The 15,252-nt window shown below is 37.4% G+C and overlaps 1 long non-coding RNA gene across 2 annotated transcripts in view; it reads right to left on the bottom strand.

Annotated features, from left to right (window-relative positions):
* LOC141377562 (uncharacterized) overlaps positions 1 to 15,048 on the bottom strand; it is a 34,825-nt gene extending 19,777 nt beyond the window's left edge. For both annotated transcript variants that reach the window (XR_012389898.1, XR_012389899.1), the window contains exons 1-2: positions 14,957 to 15,048; positions 549 to 635 (exon numbers count right to left, since the gene is read on the bottom strand). This is a non-coding gene — a long non-coding RNA (uncharacterized lncRNA). The remainder of the gene's footprint in view (positions 1 to 548; positions 636 to 14,956) is intronic.
* Positions 15,049 to 15,252: the final 204 nt, after the last annotated feature.

Here is a 15,252-nt window from a genome sequence, read left to right as displayed (position 1 = left end):
CTCAAAACAGTTATATAGCGGTGCGTGACTGTCAGCTGATGCGCTCCAAAGTGATAGATAGGTGCTGTTTCCCAAACGGATTCTGAGTGAAAGTCTGGGTTTTGGGTGCGTGTTTGAACAGACATACACAAATAATTAATAATAATAACAGGGGGGTCTCCCTTATTATGGTGGGCTTATACCTTACTTTCACATCCCAATGTTGAAAGGTATGGCTATGATTGATCGCGGCTGGTCCTGCATCACATATCAACATTAAACCAATCAGGTGAATCCTAGCCTTAAATAAATAACCCAGTTTATTTTACTCCCAGCATCTTCGACTTAAAAAAACCCAACATCCACCACATCTTTCCCCCTTTTTCCTCCTTCTACAGGGGGAGCTCTTGAGAACTTCCTGATTTTGGACCCCCTTTATGCTATATGACCAGGCGGGAGCTCTGGGCTCAAGTTTCTCTGAGTTCAGGGTTCTCTCACGGGACAGCATGCCAAACTTGCAATCAGTATCAAGTAATAGCTAAGTGTGAAACAAAAAACTATTTACTCACCCATATGTCTTTTCAGACCTGAAGAACTTCCTTTGAATGAGACATGATATGGTTCTCAACATTCTTTTAAACATCTTCTTTTGTACGCTGAGGAATGAACAAGCACAACAAGAGAACAAATGAAAAAAACATACATTTTTATATGTTGTAATGTGTAAAAAAATAAGTAAATAAACACACACACACACACACACGCACGCACGCACACACGCACACACGCACACACGCACACACGCACACACACACACACACACACACACACACACGCACACACACACACACACACACACACACACACTGTTGACATTTTATACATTGTATATTGTAACATTCAGTAATGTTTAAGACTATCATCTTTTTAAATAACCATACACTGTAAAGTCAGTACAACAACAACAACACAAAACATAATCCTAATTTCCTTTCACTTTTTCTTGTTTACTCAGCTTTCGAAAACATCTGCTGCACTGACCAAAATTATTCATCAGTAATACAAGAAACATGTAGTTGGGTTAACATAAGATTATTAGTTTGAGGTAAACTACTCTTTAACAAAATGTTTTAAGTTGTGTTTTATATGCTGAACTGGAATGCCTGAAGTTGAGTGAACAAAAAAAACTAATAATTCTTATTTTCTTTTGCTTTTTCTCATGTACTCAACATTTTTTTTACCTTTAATTGATAGCACAGTAGAGAGTATAGACAGGAAAATGTTGGGAGATGAGAGAGAGGAAGGAATGTGGGAATCAAACTCAAGTCGCCATGGACACCAGAGTGCCATGTGTCGACACACTAACCACTACACCTTTGGCACAGACGTGTACTTACCTTTTGAAAACATCAGTGATACTACGAAATAATACATTATCAAAACAAACACAGTTTAATTGAAAAAAATAATAAAACAGAGATAAATGATAACAAAACATTTATTAGACACAGAATTAGAAGCAGGAAAAGAGGCAAAACAGCAATAACGGTAAACAAGACAAGGATCAAAACATGGCAGGACAAACAGGGAAAAATGCTTTGTAATGCTTCACATGGGAAGCATGCCTTCCTGTTTGTTTGTTCTGATAATGTATTATTTCTTTGTACCAATTTCCACAAGAGTATTTTTGTTCACTCAACTTCAGACATTTTAGGTCAGTGCAATGCATATTTTCCAAAGTGGAGTACACCAATGGTGTAGTGATTTGTGTGTCAACACATGGCACCCTGGTATTCACGGCCCAATTCCTGCCTAGAGGTCCTATGCCAATCCTTCCCCTCTCTCCTCTCCCCACGCTTACCTGTCTATACTCTCCTATCAATTACAGGTTAAAAAATGTTGAGTACAGGAGAAAAAAAACAAAAATACATTTTTTCAAAGTTTTTTTGTTGCACTGACTTAAATAGGTTTTTGTGAAGATGCAGCTCTGAAATATAAAAGTATATTTAATATATGGACATTAGCTTATCACAAAGTCTTATACAGTACTTCTTTAACTGGACATTGTGCACATACATACAGGTTGTTGACATTGGTGACTATAAAGATTTATTTGTGTCCAGTGTCTACACTTTTTCTCCCCAATAGTTATGAGCAATAAAATGTATTGTACTTTTTTTTTTTTTAATGAGTTGCGAGCGGCACAGCTCAGTGTTGACACCATGTGGACAAACTACTTTGTACACAAACAATTCAAATCACGTGAGAGCCATCTATAATATATACTAAAAAAATGGTAGGTTCATGTACATAAAAACAATTGGCTTAAGTGTCATTTGTTCAGATATCGTACACTGTACACTGCTTTTTATTGGCACAATAATGTGCATAAATGAACCTTTAATCAAACCACACAATATGTTTATGAAAGCAACCAGATTTGAAAAGTGAGGAAGGATTGAGAGACTGAATGACAGATGACTGTACCTGCTTCATCAGGCATACTGACCTGGCAAAGCCCAGAATTGCTGGATGCTGCTGGGGGCATTTAGCGTGGCTGTTAATGTGCGTGTGGCAGCTGGTTACAGGCTCTTTTGAAAAAGATGTAGGTCTGAGAGAGAGTGTTTCATACCTGCCTCCCACCCGTTGCCCTCTGCTCCCTCTCCCCATCCAGCGCAGAACAACGGCCTCTTACATGGCTGGACTTTCTCACCTTCCCAAGCCCAACACAAACAGAGTGCAATGTGGAAAAAAGATCCCCTTTTCCCAAGAGTGCGCGAGAGAGCTTCACCAGATGTTTATAAACCATAACTTTGAAATATGGCACAAAAATGCTTACAGGCTGTCATGTTGCGTTAATACTGAGAGGACGACAAAAAAAGGTCTAATTATTTCCAGATGAGGATTTTTCTCTCTCTCGTTTTTGTTCTCATGTCGGAACGCTAGGAGTGTCCAAACTTCATAAATCTGAAATATGTGCTGCGCTCTCTATTTTTGCTTCCTCTGGATGCCCCCCACCCAGCCGAAAAAGAAAGAATGAAGAAGAAAAACACAGAATGGAAGTGGGCTACAGAGAGCTCGGCCTCGGGGATGGGGGTAGGTGGAAGAGTTACTGCCCTCCAGTTCATTATAAAAATCAGCTCAGAGTGTTTGCCTTTCGGAGCGGTTTCCTCATGCTGTTAATCGGCGGTGGAAAGAACCTAAAGTTTACCGTCACTTCGATGAAAATAAATCCATAAAGGATGTAAAATCGACGCGTTTTGGCAGGATTTTTCACTCACCGTTCACTTCAAGCCAATGAAGGGCATGCAAAAAGCGCCAAACAGCAGCGTGACGACAAGCGTGTAGTTATACAACCATACTGTGAGATTCAAACCTGGCTTCCTGCTCGCTGGAATTCAGAATAAAGGTGAAGGGCAGCAGCAAACTGTAAAGCCCGCAGGGCATTTGGGCAACGTGATTAGATTGAGTCCAATAGTGCAGCCAAGACGTCAGAATGATGGAGAAACACGCAGTTGACCTGGAGGTCTGGAAGCCATTAGGCAAGTTTGAGGCAACACTACACCACACACAGACAGCGATTGCATCCATAATGGCCGTAGGCGTTCAATATCATATTTTCCCACCTTTTTCATTACATTTTAGGCCCTTCTTTGTGGTCGGGGTTACCTACATGTCAGCTTAAAATCTGTCAACGACCTAACAGATAATAGCTGTGGTTATTGCTACAGATAATAGTTGCATTATTCCCCCCTTTTCTCCGCTATTCATACCGTGCCAACATCACACCTCGCTGTTTATCGAGGTTATGAAGTGCCAAATTCATGCTCTCACATAATGATTCCCAGAGTTACAAAGTCATGGAGAATCCCCATTATCCTATCTCTCTCCCTGCAGATGAACTCATTCACAAAAAGGTCCATATCACACGCATTATCCAGATACAGTACAGGACTGTATATCCCCCCGAGGACATGAGCGAGAGCTTCTTCAACACACTCGAGCGTAATTGGGATACGTACATAAATTAGACGTGCAAAGTTTCCTCCCCCCGGACAGAAGTTCCTTGGTCCTTGAGATTAAGCACTCATCTCCGTATTGACATGTTTGTGCGGCTGTAGGTGTTTCGATTTAAGCCCAATCGATTCCTTTAAGTATCTAATATAAGGAAGGCAGGCCGTAAACACGTCAAATTAGTGGTAATGAATAGCGCCGCACAAGTAGAAGGGGCTGTCGAAGCCTGTACGAGGGACAATACATTAGGAAGAGTTATATGTGCCTGCCCTCTCCAGCACACAGGGTTAAACGCCGCCTTGGCAGCCTCCGCTCCAAAGTGGATAGGGCTGTGCGGTGGTCACACACTGTTTCATTGGCTGGGCTACAACAGCAACAAGCAGAAATTAATGGGAATCTGTAGCTGATTTTAGTGGGCAACAGGGCCTGTAAACAGGAGGCTTTCACAAGCCCTCCAGCCCAGAGGAGATGAGCCAGGAGCGGGGTATGAACGCGCCAAGACGGAGCATGGGGGTGGTGGCGAGGATGGATGTGTGGATGGAAAGATAGATATTTCACAATTGCACTCACACACATACACATGCTTGCATGAACCGGAGATGGATGGACAGACAAGTAAACTATGAGGCATGTATGAAGATGTAAGAAAGACAGACAGAAAGAAACAGAGGCAACGAGGAAGAGAAAACAAACGTGCACATTTATTTTCCTCCCTTGTATTTATACAACGACTCGCTTTAATAAACCATAATTCTTTTCGGAGGGTTTTGTATATTGTTACAAGCACAGCTGGGGCATGTTTTGTCTTGGAGTCTTCGGTTTCCAGATAGATCGGCAGAATATCTGCATTCTAACATTGTACGAATTCAGCATTTAAATACAGAATTGTTTCATTAAATTGCAAATCTTCCATCACTGATACACTACATTAATCACCAATTAGCTTGTCTTGTGACTCTGCAGTTCTGTCATTATACTATAATGGCACTTAATGATGCTTGGGAAACGTAATTAAAAGAAAAGAATATATAACATGGGAAATCACTACAAAGCATCAATCAAAGTCTCTCTGTCAATGGAGAGTCACGTCAAACGAACAAGCTTCTATTCTGACCCCATTAAGAACAAATCAAGAGCTGATTTGCTCCATGTCCAAATGCCACACAGAATTAGTGCTATACAAGACAGCGATAATTACTTTTGCCAATGTAGTTCTCAGATGGGATGCTCACATGAAAGCATAAGGACCAGACAAGTCAGAAGTAAACACTTTTTATGCACACCCAGTTTGAAAGTGTAGTTTATCCAAATATACAGTTGATGTCAGAATTATTAGCCCCCCTTTGATTTTTTTTCTTGTCTTTTTTAAATATTTTCCAAATTATGTTTAACATAGCAAGGACATTTTCACAGTATGTCTGATAATGTTTTTTTTTCTTCTGGAGAAAGTCTTATTTGTTTTATTTCCGCTAGAATAAAAGCAGTTTTTTAATAAAAAAAAAACATTTTAAGGTCTAAATTATAAGCCCCTTTAAGCTATTTTTTCGACTGTGTTCAGAACAAATCATTATTATACAATAACTTGCCTAATTATCTTAACCTGCCTAGTTAACCTAATTAACCTAGTTAAGCCTTTAAATATCACTTTAAGCTGTATGTGTCTTGAAAATATCTAGTAAAATATTATGTACTGTCATTATGGCAAAGATAAAAAAAAATCAGTTATTAGAAATGAGTAACTAAAACAGTTATGTTTAGAAATGTTTTAAAAAATCTCTCCGTTAAACAGGGGGTCTAATAATTCAAGAATTCAGGGAGGGCTGAATTCAATTCTGACTTCAACTGTATGTATATATATATATATATATATATATATATATATATATATATATATATATATATATATATATATATATATATATATATATATTCACTTTCAAAGTTACAAAAATTAGTTAAAAATTGTTCACATTTTAAGCTATATTTTGTGTATGTAATGGTACAATATATTGTACTGTTCTCTGATATCTACATAGAAAGTATGTTACTTAGGTACAGTAAGTGAACATTTCAACCCTAGTAATAGGGTATATGTGGAAGTATGCCGCAGGACTTTTAATTTGTCAGTAACCAGGGTCAAGCGTTTCCGGTGAATTGTATGCCTTTACAAAATCGGCACATTTAAGGTCTGTTTTCTTTAAAATTATTCTAAGTGGGGCCTCAGATTGTACAAGAAGCACTGCATTGAATTACATTTTTAGCCACCATGTATTTAAAATATGAGCATTTATTCTACCCCAGTACATTCAATGGTGCTTCTGCGCTAGCCTGCTAATCCTGACGGGCGGGTGCATGTAAACGGCTTTTTATCTTGTTTTACGCTTAAGCATCTAAATGAAAGCCAAAGTCGATTTAACTGATTATATTTTATTACATTACAACATCAATGTTGTAAAAGAAACCATATAATATGAAAAAAAAGTCACATTAACCGTTCACCGAAAGTTTATCAGGGTAACACTTTACAATAAGGTTCATTAATTAATGCATTTACTAACATGAACTAATCATGAACAACACATGTACAGCAATGCACCATGAGTTAACGAACTAACAATGAACTACAGTATTTTCAATATCTAACGTTAACTAAAATGAACAAATACAGTAGTAAATGTATTGTTCAATGTTTGTTCATGTTAGTAAATGCATTAATTAACATTAGCTAATGAACCTTATAGTAAAGTGTGAACTTTATCAGTATGGGAAGAAACACTAGCTCTGCTTATACTCTATTGTCCTTAATATAATATGGTTATTTTTTAACATATTTCCAAAAATGTGAGTATTAATGAGCTGTAATAGTGCTGTACTCTAAAATACACATATTCAAAATAATTATTCATTTGTCACAAATATTTAATCAAATATTTGAGTAGATTTCTTGTTAAATGACAATTGCACGGCTTGTAAAGTTAATTTGATTCAACTTATAAACATAAGGAAGAAACAATTTTTTTTGACATGAAATATGCTTGTCTCAGTGTTTCAGTGTATGGCTGAACATGGTCAAAATGTCAAATTTTGTGTCAAACCTAGGGCTGGGGTGATAAAATCAGTATTTATTGACGGAACACCATAGTAATTATCAATTAAAAAAGTTCGGTATCAAGTTTCGGTATGAAGCATTATAGTTTATTTATGCCAGGGAAGTGTGAATGAAAAAGCGCACTAAAAATGGTAAAGGAAACTATGCACTCACGCTATTCACCTCTATTAAGGTCAGAATAACAACACACATGAAAATGAGTGTGGTGGCTAGCAGCAGTGATCATAAATTAAAAAGGACGTAAGGATGTCGCCAGAGTTGCTTTTTAGTTTCTTTTCTTGTGCATCCCAGCCACTAGCATCCCATATGAAAGCGTTTTTGCATTGTGGTAATGCAGTCATTCAACTTCACAATTTGTAATGTTGCAATATGTATTTAAATAGTGATGGCTGGTTTCAGTACTTAAAAGCTCAGATTTGATTATCATAATTTCTTTTGTTTATAGAGTTTGAGGTTTACTCCATCAATATTATTCAAACACATGTATAATTTTTTTTGTTTAGTGTTTGCACTTTACATCGCACACACTTTGTAACAGTTTATTAATAAAGTTTAAGAGTCTCTTTAACACTTATGTGTATTTTATTATCGAGATAAGACATTTTGTTTTAATAATTTTGTTTTTGACTATTAAAACTATTTGCCTTTAGTAATGTTGGTAAATTAAAATAAAGTGGTTAAAAAATCCTAATATACCTAAATGGATTGTAAAAAAATATTTAATAATTATCGATGCAGATAATATGAAACATGATATCGTATATTTTTTATCACCCAGCCCTAGTCAAACCATAAAAGAATGACAAGAAAAATGTTTTAAAAAAATGCATTAATATGCACTTTTTTATCCCAGGAATGCTTAATAAACCAGCAATGTACGTAGTCATGAAACTATATTTACCCATTGTCCTTTATCAGAGGAGGGGGAGATGTACATGTAAACCAGGACAACAGATTATTTTAATAAGCTGATTTTTATGAGTTAACAGTGTATTTGTGAGCACACAAATGTGCTCAGGGATTACAAATTCCCATTTAAGAGTTACAAACTCACATGAACCTGCCATAGAACATGTTTAGTTAATGAAGGCTGTTAGAGGTCACTCGAATCGATCAGTTATCAGAAAAGCCAAAGATCAGCGATGCGTAATGCACTCTGGCAAATGCACCTGCCATAATTGAGTGACGTGCACATGCTCTATTAGCTTTGTGGATTTATCGCGGTGTCCCTGTCCATTTATCTCCTTTATGATGTTGTAATCATAACCACACATTGTGATAAATAATTACTGCAGCGGAATAAACAGCTAAACACACCGATACCTGCACTAATGGCTTCACATTCATAATTCAGCTATCTCACTCCTCTGCCACTCTGCAGTCAATTTACGGAATCACAGCCAATTGGCAGTCGCAGCAGGAGGTGAGAATAGCCAGAGCAATCAAACGAACAGTAATATATGCGGGTTTGTCTAACAGAGTTCATGTTGCCTCGTTCTCTGCGGTGCCACCTGTGATATCTAAGCGGCTAAATGCAGCCTCCGTCATCCATTAGGTCCCTCCGACCCTCTCATTAGTCCTACTCACAGCAAATTACCCGCAGCAATTAGAATAAATATCAAACACAACAAGCCCCGGCCACGGCACATTCGGGTTCATGCTGGAACACCTACTGTGGGTGTTCTGATTAAGGTGACGCTTACATCAGAGCCCTGCAGTGCGGCCGAGGCACAACATGGTGTTGAATGGACAGTGTCACCTTTGTATTTCTGTCCAGATGAGAATGCCCTTTTGCATTGTTAATTTAAGACCAAGAGCATGTGAGGGAGTTGCAACAGATCACCCTCAACCAGTTTACACTCACCGGCCACTTTATTAGGTACACCTGTCCAACTGCTCTTTAATGCAAATTTATAATCAGCCAATCACATGGCAGCAACTTAATGCATTTAGGCATGTAGACATGGTCAGGACGATCTGCTGCAGTTCTAAACAAGCATCAGGAGGGGGAAGAAAGATGATTTAAGTGACTTTGAACGTGGCATGGTTGTTGGTGACAGACGGGCTGGTGTGAGTATTTCAGAAACTGCTGATCTACTGGGATTTTCACACACAACTATCTATAGGGTTTACAGAAAAGAGTCGGAAAAAGAGAAAAGATCCAGTGAGCGGCAGTTCTGTGGGCACAAATGCCATTTTAATGCCAGAGGTCAGAGGAAAATGGCCAGGCTGGTTGGAGCTGTTAGGAAGGCAACAGTAACTCAAATAACCACTTGTTACAGCAGAGATATGCATAAGAGAATCTCTGAAAACACAACAGCTGATGGGCTACAGCAGCAGAAGACCAAACCGTGTGCCACTCCTGTCAGCCAAGAACAGGAAACTGAGGCTACAGTTTATACAGACTCACCAAAATTGGACAATAGAACATTGAAATAATGTTGCCTGGTCTGATGAGTTTCGATTTCTGCTGCAACATTCAGATGGCAGGGTCAGAATTGTCCATCAACAACATGAAACGATAGATCCATCCTGCCTTGTACAAACGATTTAGGCTGGTGGTGGTGATGGTATATTGGTGTGGGGGATATTTTTTGGCACACTTCGGGCTCAGTAGTATCGAGATGTCAATGCCACAGCCTACCTGTGCTTGTTGCTGACCATGTCTATGCCCTTTATGACCACAGTGTACCCATTTTCTGATAGCTACTTCCAGCAGGATAAAGCGCCATGTCATAAAGCGCAAATCATCTCAGACTGGTTTCCTGAACATGATAATGAGTTCACTCACTGTACTTAAATGGCCTCCACAGTAACCAGATCTCAATCCAACTGAGCACCTTTGGGATGTGGTTGAACAAATCTGCAGCAACTGTGTGATGCTTTCATGTCAATATGGACCAAAAACTCTGAGGAATTTTCCAGTACCTTGTTAAATTTATCCCATGAAGGATTAAGGCAGTTCTGAAGGCAAAAGGGGGTCCAACCCAGTATTAGTAAGGTTTAGTAGCTAGTGAGTGTATAATAAGCCAATTACAGCAACTCAGCGCATTTAGGGAGTAGATGTGGTCAAGATGATCTGCTAAAGTTCAAAGCCAGCATCAAAATGGGAAAAAAAATTTGATTTAGAGAATTGTTAATACCAGAGGGCCTGATTTTAATGTTTTAGAAATTGCTGAGCCACTGGGACCTTTATGCTCAGCTATTTCCAGGGTTTACAGAGAAATTTCTGAAAAAGTGCAAATATCTATTAAGCGACAGAAATGTTTAGTTGTGCCAGAGGTGTCAAAGAACAATGGGCAGATGGGAATGAGATCATAGACAGGCAAGTTACGCAGTTACACACACAAACACACAGAGGGATTTACTCTGATATACGCACATGGCAAAAAAATTATTCTTCGTTTGGAAAAATATATTATAGGAAATTAAGTAGAGGCCTTGTTACAATCATAAATGTGCATTAAATAATTATACTCGGTTTGGTTCCTCTTTGTAAACACACACAGCAAAAGTCACAATGAATATACACGTTAAACTAATGAAGGATTAATCTAAACAGAGCTTATGCCATATCATAGTGGTGCAAAATAAATGTATAATCCATATATGCTGCATTACATAACACTGTGTGGTAATGCATGGCTGCCTGTTTTATCACCTATTTAGTCCCCCTGCTTCTCCCGTAGTTCCACACAAATAGTATACTACAAGTTAGACAAACTTAAGAATGAGCGAGGGGGGAAATGTTGTATATCTCACAAGCAATAGCTGTGGCCAATCAAACAGCAGCCTTGGGCATGCATATTAATGGTTTATAGTAATAATCCCATGTTGATCGTTATAGTCTGTGTTTTAATTCTATCTGCCTGTTTTTCACCAGAATTTTACACTCACGGGACTTTACATGAAAACAAGGAAACAATGGTGTCTGAGGCTTCCATCTACTGAACTCTTATTATTCAGTTATGCCTAGATTTATCCAGATTTTCATTCTGACACCTTTAAAGCCTTTAAAATGAAGGTAGCACTCAAGCCACAAATCATACTCTTTTATGCTCTTTTTAAAACATGAAATCTATGGTCTACATTTATTATAATTAAATGCAAAGAGCATAACCAAGTGTATTCAACAAACTTGTAGAGAACACGATGAGTTAAATATTAAAAAAAGATACATTTTCACTCCTGGCTGAATTATTCCTAAATGTGAGAAACTACACAATTGCAACAAATGTCCTGTATAGGCGATGCAGTGGCGGATATAATGCCGACTTCAAACAGCTGAAGATGGACTCTGATGTGCCGAATATGAAGTAAATCCTGATTTATGTTTTTGCCCTTTTCTCTCAGAGCACATTAATTGCAGTAAATCTCCAGTCACGTCTAGAGGGAACTGTCTATAGTGCAAAAATCTGTGATGCTTTTGCAAATCGAGACCGCATCAGAACTGGGCTTCATAGACAAACATGCAACTGTAATACAAATATGACTGTTTAGACCATTAACCTAGAGAAAAACATGAATTGACCTCTCACTAATCACTGTTGTATTAGGACTTAGTGAGACAGCCATAAATGAGAATGACAATAAACATTGAGAATGAAATGATGTAAACTGCATACTTTCATCGTCTAATGCCAAGTTCACAAGGAAACAGAATAATGTTTACATTCCAGTTTACTGGTTTAATGTGGTGCTATTCGCACATTTAATTTATTTATGAGAGTCACAAAAGAACAACTGAACTTAACTTGTAGATTCTGAGGCAATAGCTTTTGTGAACACATAATTTTGCATTTAAAACATTATGAAAAGTAAAATATTGCAATGCTTTTGAACATGTTTGAACTTGGTGTGCCTTTGTATAAATCATTTTACTCATGCCAAGATGTTGGAGACTATGGTAATTTGAATATCTGGCCTTAAATGACATGTAAGTATGACTTCAAAACAACATTAGCACTTTTTATTTGGAACAATGCTGTTATTTGATAGTGATTGGCTGCTAATATGATTTCTCTTTGAAGAATTAGCAAAGAATACTTTTCTGAATATATATTAAGTAGGGGTGTCACGATTTCGATTTTTAATCGAAATCGATCGAAATTTATGCTCAATTTCGATTATCGAATCAAAAAATAGAATCGTCGATGCTGCCACGCCCTCATGTCAGCTTGGCTTGCCAAGCGGGAAAAAAACAGGCTTGTTGAAGTGCTTGTTAAACTGCAGAAGCAGGAGACCCGTCGAGAGAACTTAAACCCTCTCCTCTTTCAATGAAGTCGCCGGTGTGTAAGCATTTTGGATTTCCAGTGAGTTATGTTGACAACGTTCGTGTTGTCGACAAAAAAAAAACACAGTTTTGCAAGCTCTGCTATGTACGTATTACGTACGGTTCGTCCGATAGACAACACCAGCATCGCGATCCTCCGCCCGCCCCCGTTGCAAATCGGCTCGTGAAAAGTACACACTCAGGCCCTGTTTACACTGTCTTTGTTTTTAAATGGCATTTTAGAACGACAACGATTTGACATCCACAGTGGCGTGTGGCATTTCTGAGCAGCCCTCCTTCCTCTCTGCTTCTGAAAATGCACATCACATGACCACACATACACAGACGCACATACAGCCTTGCGCTCGAGACAGCAGGTCCAGGCTGTCAGAGGACTGCATCAATCTTTCACTCACTTGTACTTAGTCATTTTAGCGCACACCTCAGATACTGTTGGCTGGTTCCTGTTGGTTGTGCGTCTTTTTTACCGACGCCATTATAACGACACAGATCACTGCCTATTCACGAGTCCCGCAGAAAAAGTGATTGACAGGTGGTAATGTGTATCTTGCCTTTATTCATTTACTGTATGATTTGTTTATGGGTAAAACAAAGACCATGCAGGTCAGGTAATTTAAACGGTAGGCTACAAATAATTTATTGGTCATTAATTAATTAATTATTCATAATCAAAAATCTAATCGAATCGAGGATTTGGAGGATCGTGACACCCTTAATATTAAGAAGAAAGTCTGAATGTGTGAATATAAAACTAACTTTACCTCAATATAAAATACTGTGTGTGCAGTACTGATCTTTGGTGATCACTGTGATGCATGCTATCTGACTTGCTTAAAAAATCAACACATATCAAGTTATTAACAGGGTTCATGCACATTTTTACTACTAAAATACCATGACTTTTCCAAGATTTTTCCAGAACTTTTAAGTACATTTTCATTGCGTCATGTTTCATGTAATGTCTACATATACATGGTAAATATTAAGAAAAACAATGACGTTCAAATTTATTACAGCCTATCATAGAACACACAACAATCTATTTTGTTTTTACATTGATTTTGATAGTAATGATAACATTTTGGACTGGATAGAAAAGAAGGAAAGACAACTAATCTATATTCAAGTTAGGGCTGCACAATATATCATTTCAGCATTGATATCACAATATGTGCATCCGCAATAGTCACATTGCAGGATATGCAATGTTGAGCTTATTGTTTAATATAGAGTTTATTCATAATGGAGTAAAAGTTTATCATCTACATGCATTTTTAAAGAGATAGTTCACCAAAAAATTACTTACCTTTTTCATTACACCCTTTACTTGTTTAAAGCATTTATGAGTTTTCTTTTTTTTTTTAAATGAACAGAAAAAGAATATAATTTAATAACTCCTATAGTAGTGAAATAAGTGAAATGTGAGTAAATATTGAATACATCTTTGGATAAACAGTCCCTTTAAGGTCTGTGACTGTATGAACATTTCAATATTTCAGAGTTTAAAACATCAGGCAACAAGACATTTTTGTAACTTTAATAATGATTAAATAATATACAGTGAAGACTATGCAGTGATGATTATTCAATATCTGCACCTGAATAGTGAATACCTGAAAACTATAATTCATTTTTATCTCTACTATATTATATTTATCTATGCTTGTAATTTATTTGTTATATATTATTCGAGATCCACTCCTCTACAAAATACCCCCAATCAATCTAAATAAACCTGTTAAATAATCCGTTGAAATTGTATTCATATCGCAATATATATAACATAAATACAAAATATCGAAATGTCAGATTTTTCCAATTTCGCGAAGCCCTAATTCAAGCGTGCAGATATTTGTTTAACTAATTTCCATGACTTTTCCAAAACTTTGTGGGTTTTTCTGTCTTTCCAAAACTTTTCCAAAACCTGAAAAATGCCATGCCAAAATTCCATGATTTTTTCCAGTTTTCCATGGCCGTATGAACCCTGTATTAATGTAACAAGACTAAAAAAATGCACTTTGGTGAGATGAATATCTGCTATGCGTGTTACGGCGATTCTGTAATGTTATTCTGACTTCCATCTGACAACCTAAGAAATTCCCAATGCTAAGGCATGAATCATGGTCAAGGTCAGGATTTTCGTTATATGGTACGTTTAATGTAGGTTTTTTTCTACATACACCGAGAATACCTGATTCGTGGGCTTTAAAAAGCTTTAATGCTTGTTGGTATTCGCAGCCGTTAAATATGAAACAACCAAAGTGCACAAGCATACAGCAAACAACGCGAGATCTGCCTTTGATCTCGCATGTTTCTAATCCGCTAATTTACACAAGTGTCTCTTACTCCTCTCTCTACAGTGTAATTTCTAGTAAGGCACGTCAAACGAGCCTTACATGCGTTTTCCGTTGGAATTTAGCACCTCATTTACTGAACCTGCACAAGATTTTGCCAAATACACGAGCAAAACTGTATGCTTACATAGAAACAAACAAAAACAGCGCAGTGGAACTCTCTTGAGCTGCATATTTGATGTGGTCTGTGATTAAGTGGCAACTTACAGAGATAGGTGAAGTGTGTCGTCTGATGCTTTTAGTGTCACGTCTTTTCAGTTTCAAGTCCCAAGTAACCCGCTGTCAGTTGAATCACGAACAAACTATGGAAGCCCATGACTGACATAAAGGGAAGAAAGGTCACTGTAAAACTTGTAAACAAGTATAACATGAAAAGTCGAAATTTTTGACTAATAATTTTGAATAATTATGAAAGCTGAAAAAAAACTGAAATTATAGCTTTATCCTATAAACTTTAATTAGGCCTATGCTATATAAACATAGGTCTTCTAAATAATTTTTTA

This window comes from Danio rerio, chromosome 14 (assembly GCF_049306965.1).
Source record: "Danio rerio strain Tuebingen ecotype United States chromosome 14, GRCz12tu, whole genome shotgun sequence".
NCBI classification, from domain to species: Eukaryota; Metazoa; Chordata; class Actinopteri; order Cypriniformes; family Danionidae; genus Danio; species Danio rerio.
Note: the sequence above shows the minus strand (reverse complement) of the source record. Positions and strands in the feature narration are given on the sequence as shown.